Source organism: Heterocephalus glaber, unplaced genomic scaffold (genome assembly GCF_053883595.1).
Source record: "Heterocephalus glaber isolate CG9 unplaced genomic scaffold, H.glaber_assembly_v1.0 deba00001610, whole genome shotgun sequence".
NCBI classification, from domain to species: Eukaryota; Metazoa; Chordata; class Mammalia; order Rodentia; family Bathyergidae; genus Heterocephalus; species Heterocephalus glaber.
In genome coordinates, this window is record NW_028258381.1 from 4,498,600 (window position 1) to 4,508,723 (window position 10,124).

Sequence of the window (10,124 nt, forward strand, 5' to 3'; positions counted from 1 at the left end):
ACAAAGTCGTAATTTAGGTTCATAGATTAATACTATAACAATAAGCTAAATCAGCAAGATTGTTATGTAAAAACCATGAACAATGTCTCTGCTCCATAAGGAAGAAGCACTTACTCACATGTTAACCCTGGGTCTGCTAGTCTAACCAAAGCCACTATGTTGGTCTCACCTGCACATTTGCACATATCCTACTGTGCTTGGTATCTCCAAAAGTTTCTCGTCTTTTGATTGTTCAGCAGGCTAGCTTGGACAAACCCTCCTCATAGTATTGACAGAGGTACAACAAATAAAGTCCAACCACCTAAATATTTTCAAGGTTGTGTTCAAGTTATGCCCACCTGCCTTTCATTGGACAAAGTACGTCATGTATCATGTTCAAAGGTAAGGAAAAGATGAGTACACTTTTGCAGAAATTGCAGTGGTAAGTAGTATGAACTCCGGGAAGTGTGGAATGGGGCCTGTTAGCACAGTCTACCACAAACCCTACTACACTCCTCCAGTTTCTACTCTGGATGTGTTCCCTAATTCCGTGTACCCTGAGAGCTGTCCCATTTGCAGTTGTAGGCTCCAGTTTTTTTCAAATGTGTCACTTAAGCATGACCCCTTAACATTCACAATTAATTGAACCTCTCTCTCTCTCTTTTTTTTTGTACCAGAGATTGAACTTGGGATCTTGTGCTTGTGAGGCAGGAGGCGAAACCACTGAGCTAAATCCCTGGCCCAACTGAACCTCTCTTTATATACAAACACCTCACTCAGAAAAAAAAAAAAATCTCTTCTAAACTATCTATTTGGAGAAGTTATTTAGGAGAATGTGGTGTCTGAAGCTCATTCTCTGGAGAAAGATGATACTACAGACCATCACTGGATATTTTCTTCCACCTAGGGCCCTAGTAGATAATCCACAGCAACATGAATGTGGTGACCAGTGGCAGAGGATCACACAATGCATGTTTGAAAGGAGGGTCCCCCAAGGGGCCCCAAGCCTCCTACCCACTCTCTAAGTTGCACCTGTGTGATATTTGTGTTGAATTATTTCTTTCTTCCTAAGTCATCAGCTTTATCAGCTTAGCCCCTTTGTTTTTAAATTCTACCTTATAAGGGACACATATAATGTGACAGAATGTGAAAAATAAAAATAAACACATCTTAATCATTTTTAGAAATCACTTTTAAGTTGGAACAAAATTTAAATGATTATCCACAGTTATCAAGCTCTTGTCTAAAACTGTTTCAATTCCAAACTAAAGTTTCTATAATGAGCTTCTAACTTTCACAAGTATGGTGATAACCATGAATAAAGCCACTGTATCGGGCTTTCTAATTCCCTGCCATATCCTGCCTTCTTCTGCACAGTGTTCAGCAAAACAAATATTCTGTCTTCTTAAAATAAGTAATTTTAAGTAGTACTCAAGGATCAGGGAATTTCATTTGAAGGAATTAAAGAATTATTTTCACCTTTTCACTGGCTTCTCATCCAGAAATCGAGCTTGCAGGGACTCAGGAAGAAAACTCTAAGAACATGTTCAGGATGTGGAAAAGGACTTACCTTAAGAGTACAATTATGTCCTGATAAATTCAGAAAATACAAGTTCTTGATTCAAAAATCATCTCAAATATATTGTGCTGTTAATTCTATGAGAAAAAGAGCTTTCCATAAGCCTAGTTTTGTGCAGTAAACTCGGTTAGCTAATTTATTTGCCTTTATTGCTTCTCCCTTTATACTGTTATACCCCATGGCAGTCTTTGATGGAGTTTGCCACAAGAATAACTACTACTCACTAAGTTCTCTCTTTGTATCAAGAACTATATTTGAGATGGGCACAGTAGGTCAAGATTATGATCCTATCTACTTGAGAGGCTGAGGCAGGAGGATTGCAAATTACAGGCCAGCCTGGGCTTTGTAGAGAGCCCTATTTCAAAATGAAAATAAGAGGTTTAGTAGTGTTATATACATGTGCCAACTCCACATGATGAATGTAATCATTATGTACTGAAACATGTACTAATAAAAATAAAAACAAAATGAAAATAAAAAATAAGTAAAAGATTTGGAGTGCATCATAGTGGTAGAGTGCTTACCTAGTATGCATGAGGCCCTGGGCTCAAAGCCAAGCATGATAGTACCCTCATGAATACACACACACACACACACACACACACACACACTCACACACACCATATATATGTAAAATTTAACAATATTATACATATTCTTAAGAAAAGTCAGATGATTTTTCTCATTCCCAAATAAAATAGAAATACACTTTAGGACATTGAGAGGCTTATAAGGCATGTTAAAGACTTAGAATTTTATTTTACAAGAGATAGAGAGTTTGAAATCAGATCTTCATCTCAGATAAATTGTTGTGGTGGCAGAATTTATCCTATCCTTGCATTGATTTGTACAGAAAAAAATGAGAATGGGGCTGTTGGGTAGCTAATGTAATGGGAATGATGAGGCATAATAAAGAGTATAATTAAAGATAATGACATTATTAATGGATTTCAGCATTCTGTTTTATTTACTAGGTATGAACTCACCATAATACCATTCTCAATGGTCTCCAGGAAGCCTTTACTGGAATATGAGAATTGACATGCATAGAAAATTATTTTTGTTATTCTTACCAAGATGTATTGTCTGCCTTCTAGACAGCAGCAACCATTACCATTCAGGTGAGACTGGATTGGCCTAGTAGTCTCATGGCCTCCCTACCTCTCTCACTCCTAGTTGACAGCTGATAGCACCAATGCACAGCCAGTGCCAAATGCTGTCCTATGAATGAGTCTGTGGACCACCTAGCCCTAGCAGACTGCAGCTTCAGGCAATGCCCACACAACAGCCATAGCTGAGCCCAGGCCAAACTGCTGAGCACAGAACTGTGAACAAATACATCCTAGTTGTAAGCCACTGTAATGTTGGGATGTTGTTTTACATAAAAAACCTGAGATATTGTGAGGGACTTCCCTATTGATTACGCCCAAAGCAGGCTGTAAGCAGTGCAGGCTGTAAAGAGTTAACTGCACAATTGGCTCATTTTAAGAAGCGAGTCTGACTGAAGCTTATGTGACTCATAGAAGCACCTCATAAGCACTATGGCAGTATGCAGGTTAGCATGACCTCCCTGCTAAGAGCCACAGCAGAGAGAAATGGCCTGTGAAGCTGTAGGGCTCAATATGAGAAAACATGGTAGCTGAGGTTGGAGTAATTCACAATCAAATTCCATTCTCATGACTAAAACCTTCTTAACTAGAAGGACAATGCTCTAACTACAACCCTATATTTTGTCTGTTCTGTTCCTAATTTGAGAATGCTTTGTCTTTTCCTTTACAAGAGGTACCTGCATTAGTATCCATAGTGACTGCATGACTGCACATCCTCCCATGTAGTTACCCTTTACCCCAATCTGATTACCAATAAAAATCAATGGCTTGGACTGACCAGGGCCTTTAGTGATTGTTCAGCTCTGGCTGTCCTGGCTCCTCATTTCTCTGTTTCTTTAATTCTGTCTTTGTCTTTCTTCAACCCTGCATGGTACACTGGGCAGGAGACTGGAACCTACTGCAGAAGTCTCTAGTAAGATACAGACTATGTATATACCTTTTTAAAAAAATCAATAAATTTAGCCATTTTTACTACCACTCATACTAAGAAATACCGTTTCAAATAGCCCTTTCCTTTATTAAATCCCTTTCCCATTCCTTTATGATAGCCATTACCTTGATTTTTGAATTTTTATCATTCCCTTGGTATTCTTTAATATAAATATGTACTTATGCCTAAAATATATTATTTAGTCTGCTTTATTTTGAGAGTTATGAAAATTACAACATCCTGTATGTGAGGTTCTGTCATCTATTTCAATTTTTCAATAATATGTTTGTGAAATTTGTGGTTTATACTGTTGTGGTTTATTTATTTTCATAACTTTATAACATTATATATTTGTCCATAGTACCTATCTTGTTCATATATACACAGGGATGCACTTATTATTTTTGCTAAAATAAATATTTTCATCATGAATTTTCTTGTGTAACTTACTAGTTTAGATCTCCATAAGTATGTTTAAGGTAAGTGGTACATGAATGTTCTTGACATGAGTACATACATTGTTTTCAAAATTACTTTATCAATTTATACTACCATCAGCAATATAATAATCCATATTCTCCCCCACAGTCAATGTTACAACATTCTTTAAAAGCTGCCAATATATTTATTGTTAAATGTTGTCTCATTTGGGGTCTTTATTTGACTTTCATGAATGTGAGATTTGATGGTTTTTTTTGGTACCAGGGATCAAACTCTGGATCTTGCACTTGCACAGCAGGTGCCAGAACCACTGAGCTAAATCCCCGGCCAAGATTTGATGTTGTTTCATACACTACATAGCCACTATGAGTTTGATAACAATTATTTCTTTAGAAAATACATTCTAATTTCATTGTATGACCCTCTTCACATTTTAATGTAGAGATATTTGAGAGGAACAATGAGAAAACAGATTTCTTCAAAATGTTCCTTCTATTTAAACACACAACAGACTTAGCTGCTCTTCAAAGTCAGCTCCTCAAAAATCACCTAGAACACAGCATAAACTGAGAGAGTTGTTAGAAATTTTGAATAATAAAACAGACCAAATACAAAGCACACTTCAAAGGCCACAGACACCAGAGACAATGTTGGAAGTACTGACATTTAAGGCTGGTAAAACCAGCACAAATTAAAGAAAACTACTAAGAAAAATCCATGTATTCTGTGTAGATAGTACTGACACATAATACATGATTATGTCTAATGATAAATAAAATATATTAACCAATAGTAAATTGTACTTTTAGAGAATACTTAATACTACAACATTAGATGACTTTTTACTAATATTGACATTGCTGCCCTGTGATTTAAATGCTGTTGCTCTAGTCTAAACTATTCTCTAGGAAACACACATTTTTGCTCCCTGAGTCTGAACTAAAAAATAATTCAACTTTACAAATGGAAAATATTTTAACCCAAAATAAAACTGTGTCAACCAAAGACATGTTGAGAATATACAAAGGAACTTGCAGTTGAAAGGTTCAAGGCAGGGTTACTTGTCAATGTCAGGCAGTGGAGAAGATCAAATGTCAGCCGCACCTCTGTGAAGGTTTCTCAAAGCCTTTTCCTGGAGAGTCATTTTAAAGTTCTGTAGTATTTTAAGTCAGGGATTCCTTCCTTATTTCTATCCTAAACCCCGTCTTCTACCATTTAAGTTCTTTATTTCTCACTATATATATAGAATTGACAGGAAATATGGTTGCTTTTTTCACTAGTACCTCCTAGGCATAAGCACTTACATCAACAAAATTTTATAAAAATGTTCCCAGATACTTCACTTCATCCATTATTTTTTGCTTGTTTCTTCCCCCCTCCGCCCCGGTCGTATTTATTTTCCTGAGTTCCTTTGGACTATCTAAAAGGTGCAGCAAGCATTCTTCTTACAAAATCGTATGAAGAAGTTTTATTTTAACATGAAGGTGTTAAATTTTATTTTCTGCAAAACTTAACAGGTTTTCCAAATGACCTTGCCAGGTAAACAGAGATAGCTGATTCCTAAAGCCCTCTGGCACAAGGAACCTCTACCTGTGCTTATGTTAATATTTCTCTCCTGCAGGTGGCGCTAGGATGCGATTAAGCTGAAGTTAGAGGTTGGGAAGGGGACCACTAGTACCTTCAATCTGCAGTGATGAATTCATTGATTTCATGGTTCCCATGTTGACTTCCAGATTTATATTTCTGGCTTGGACCTGTCTTGTAATCTCAGGACTTGCATTTCTAACTGTTTTCTGAACATTTCCACCAGAGGTTAACTTGTGCGTAATCAAGTTCTCAACTCCTTGGAACAACTGTCCATCTTTCGCTGAAGCCCCATCAATAGTTCCTTCTTCTAGGTACATGGGTGATATCAGAGGGAGTCATCCTTCAGTAATTCTTCTGTCACATTCCATTACTAAACCGTATCCACTTTACTTGTTATGTTTGACATATATAGCTTGAAATGTTTCCAGATCACGATCACCTCTCCTGACCTCTACAGTCACCACTCTAGGACAAATCACCATACTCTCAAGGCCTGACTTACTTCTGTGGCCTCTAAACTGTCTTCACTGCTGCTCCTTTTCTGTTCAACACCTCTCACTTCACAATGCCCAGTGTTCCTTTAAAAGCAAGAATCATGGCCTCTTCTGCTCATAACCTCTGAGTGGTCTACAGCTCAGAGGGACAGTTCACTGTCCTCACCACGGCATTCCACACCTTGTGCAATCTGCCACTGCTCCCAGTCTGCATTCTGTGCATGTCCCTCCTATCTCTGGTCACTAGCTGTGCCAGGAGTTCCCCTGTGTGAGATCTTGGGATGAGACACACACTTCTGCAATTGCCACTGCCTTGTCTGAAAGGCCTTTTCCACAGGAATATAAATAAATCATTTCTTTTGTTCTCTATGCTCAATTCTATGTCATCAATATAAGAACAAGACAACACTTTCTGCTTTTATGGGGGATATTTTTTCTGCTTTAACTTAGATCTTTCTGTGCATTCAAATTGTTTTCCTCTTTTTTGCATATTAGAATATTCTAAAAGGGAAAGATAGCTTGGGACTATTGGTTTTATTTTTCTCAATTATTTAAAATTTTATTTTGATGTAGTACACTAGATATTGATAAAGAATATATAAAAATGGTTCTATAAAAATGTTTTCATAACAAAAAATTAGAGAATAACAATGGTAAATACACTATGTATCATGAATTTAAAAGAATATATTTTCAATTGCTAATCTATCTCTCAACTCATTTCCTAATAATACTAAACCTTTTTTGCATAAAATATTTTAATTATTAACAAAACATCTCACACTCAGTATAATTTTGAACAATGTCTTCTTATTTCATAATATTTGTTATACATTTTGTTCCTTATTTACATTTTCAGTTTCTCACACCAGAAAGACAATGTGATATTTACACGTGTGTTCAATTTATTTTACTTGAGAGTATGATTTTAAGGTGCATCGATTTACCTAGAAAGGTCTTAAGTTTATCCTTCTTTATGACTCAATAGCACTCTATTATAAAAAAACATCTTTTTTATCTGTTTATTGATTTTAGGCATTTGTGTTGTTTCCAAGATTTAAATATTACAAACTGTGCTACTATAAACATAGGTGCACATATATTGCTGTGATATGATGCATGTAATTCTTTTGAGAAGATACCCAGAATGGATTAAATGTGGCCATTAATCCTAGTTTTTTAAGGAATCTCCACACTTATTTGAATAACAATCGCATAGCTCTACACTCCCACCTACAGTGGAGAAGGGTTCTTTTTCCCACCCAGCCCTGTTAGCATTTGGTGTTGGTTGATTTCTTGATAGCAGCCATTCTTTCTGGGGTGAGAGGGAATCTCAGTGTTGTTTTAATTTACATCTCTTGAATGACCAGTGATGTTGAACATTTTTTCATATATTTATGTGCTATTTCCACTTCTTCATCTGAGCAGTGTGTATTCATCTCAGATGCCCATTTTTGGATTGGGTCTTTAAATTTGAGGTGTCTGATTTTTTTCAATTCATTAATGTTCTAGATATCATTCGCTTGTCTGAGGATCCACTGGCTAAATTTTTTTTCCCATTCTGTGGGTTGTCTTTTCACTCTGTTGCTGGTTTCTTTTGCTATCCAAAAGTTTTTTAATAAGATGAGTTCCCAGTTGTTGATTCTTTGTAGTATTTTCTGTGCAGTCAGGGTTTTGTTCATGAAATCTTTGCCTACCCCTATGTCCTCAAGAGTTCTCCCTATTCTCTCTTCTGGCAGATTCAGTGTTTCTGTTTTAGTATTTAGATCTTTGATCCATTTTGATTTTAGTTTAGTCCACATTGAGAGATATGGGTCTAGTTTTAGTCTTTGCCATGTACAAAGCCAGTTTTTCCAGCACTATTTATTTAAGAGGCTATCTTTCTTCCAATGAGTATCCTTGGTCCTTTTGTCAAAGATAAGGGGGCTGAGTATGTTTGGGGCTGTTTCTGAATCTTCTAATCTGCTCCATTGATCCTCAAGTCTGTTTCCAGCCACCCCACCCCCTACCCCCAGTATCATGTAGTTTTTATCACAGTAGCTCTGTAATAAAATTTCAAGTCAGGGACTTTGATGCCCCCTGCCTTGCCCTTCTTGCCCAGATTTATTTTTGCTATTCTAGGTCTCTTCTGGTTCAAAATGAATTTTAGGAATGTTTTCTCTAGTTCTGTGAGACATGCTGTTGGAATTTTGAATGGGATTGCATTAAATCTGCATAGCAATTTTGCAAGTGTGGCCATTTTCACTATGTTGGTTCTTCATACCCAAGAACAAGGGATATCTTTCCACTTTCTGATATACTCTTCAATCTCCTTTTTCAGAGTACTGTATAAAACTATAAGAAGAAATTATAAGGGAAAATGTTTATGAATTCAGGGTAGGCAAGAACTACCTAGGATACAAAAGACATGATGTATAAAAGAAAAAATTGATAAATGAGATTCCATCAAAATTTAGAACTTTAAATGACATCATTAAAATGAAAAGTGTCATTAAACAGACCATATTTACAATGCATATAACCTATGACCAGAATATATAAAGAATTCTTACAGCTCTTTAATAGACAACCCAATTAAAAAGTAGACATAAGAAGATGATAAATAGCCACTATAGCACAAGGAAAGATGTGCAACTCTAGAATCTGAAAAATACTAATCAGTACAATAACAAGATTGAATTATACACTCATTAGGGAGATGAAGTTAAAACTTTTAAAAGCCTTGTCATGACTTTTTCTTTTTGTTGGATTCTCCCCCTTTGGGTTTAATTTGTTATGCCCAATAGATTCATTCTGCTGGGTTTCCTGGGGATGCGATCCTCATTGTCTTTTCCTAGGGTATTGTCTAAAATTTTTTGGAGTGCCGGTTTGATATTCATGAAGTTCCTGAGGTGCTCTTTATCATGAAAGTATCTTATTTCTCCATCAATTTTGAAAGCTAGTTTTGCAGGGTACATCAATCTGGGTTGGAGGCTGTTTTCCTTTAGGGCTTGAAATACATCATTCCAAGCTCTTCTTGCCTTGAGGCTTTGTGTTGAGAAGTCTGCTGTGATTCTGATGGGCTTTCCTTTGTATGTGATTTGTTTCTTTTCTCTCAATGCTTGTAGAATTTTATTCTTCTGTTGGGTTTCTGGAATCCTAACTGTTATATGCCTTTGTGTAGATTTTTTTTGAATCAAGGCTATTTGGAGTCCTATATGCCTCACTTATCAGTATGTCAAGTTCTTTTCCCCTCCTTTGGAAGTTTTCTGCCATCACTTCTGTGAACAGTTTTTTTCTGTCATCTGCACTCTCTCCTCTTTCTTTATTGACTCCAATCAGTCTTATGTTATTTTTCTTTGCATCATCTAGCAGTTGCTGGATTGATTTCTCATATTCCTTTACAATTTTAAAGCAATTTTTCTTTTCCTGGTCACTAATTGTAATCTTTTCTTCTGTATCTGAAATTCTATCCTCACATTAGTTCATTCTGCTATGCAGACTTTCGATGGAGTTTTTAATCTCCTGGAAATCTGTTTGCATCTGTTTTATGGATTCCATTTGTTTCCTATGTTGGGATTCCATCATGTTCCTCAGATCCTCTATTTTTTTATCTGTGTCCTCTCTAGATTTATTAATCATGTCTTGCACCATAAGCAAAATCTTTGCTTTTAGGCTTTCATATTTAGGTTCATAGAGCCCTTCAAGTTATTTTCATATATGGAAATAAAGGGTTGAGGTTAATTTTTTATATATGGATACCAAGTGTTCTAGTGCCATTTGCTGAAAACACTATTTCTTCCTCGGCTCTTGAATTGAGTTTGTATTCTATAAAATGCTAATGCTAAAGAATCTTTCAAAACTCAGTGGACAATATATGTGTGGTTCTATTTCTAGATTCTCTGTTTTATTCCAATGATCTATATGTCTTTCCTTACACCAACACTGCCTTGATTACTGGAGCTTTAGAAGAAGTCTTAAAATTAGAAACTAAATGTCTTCCAACACTGTTTTTGTTTTTAACT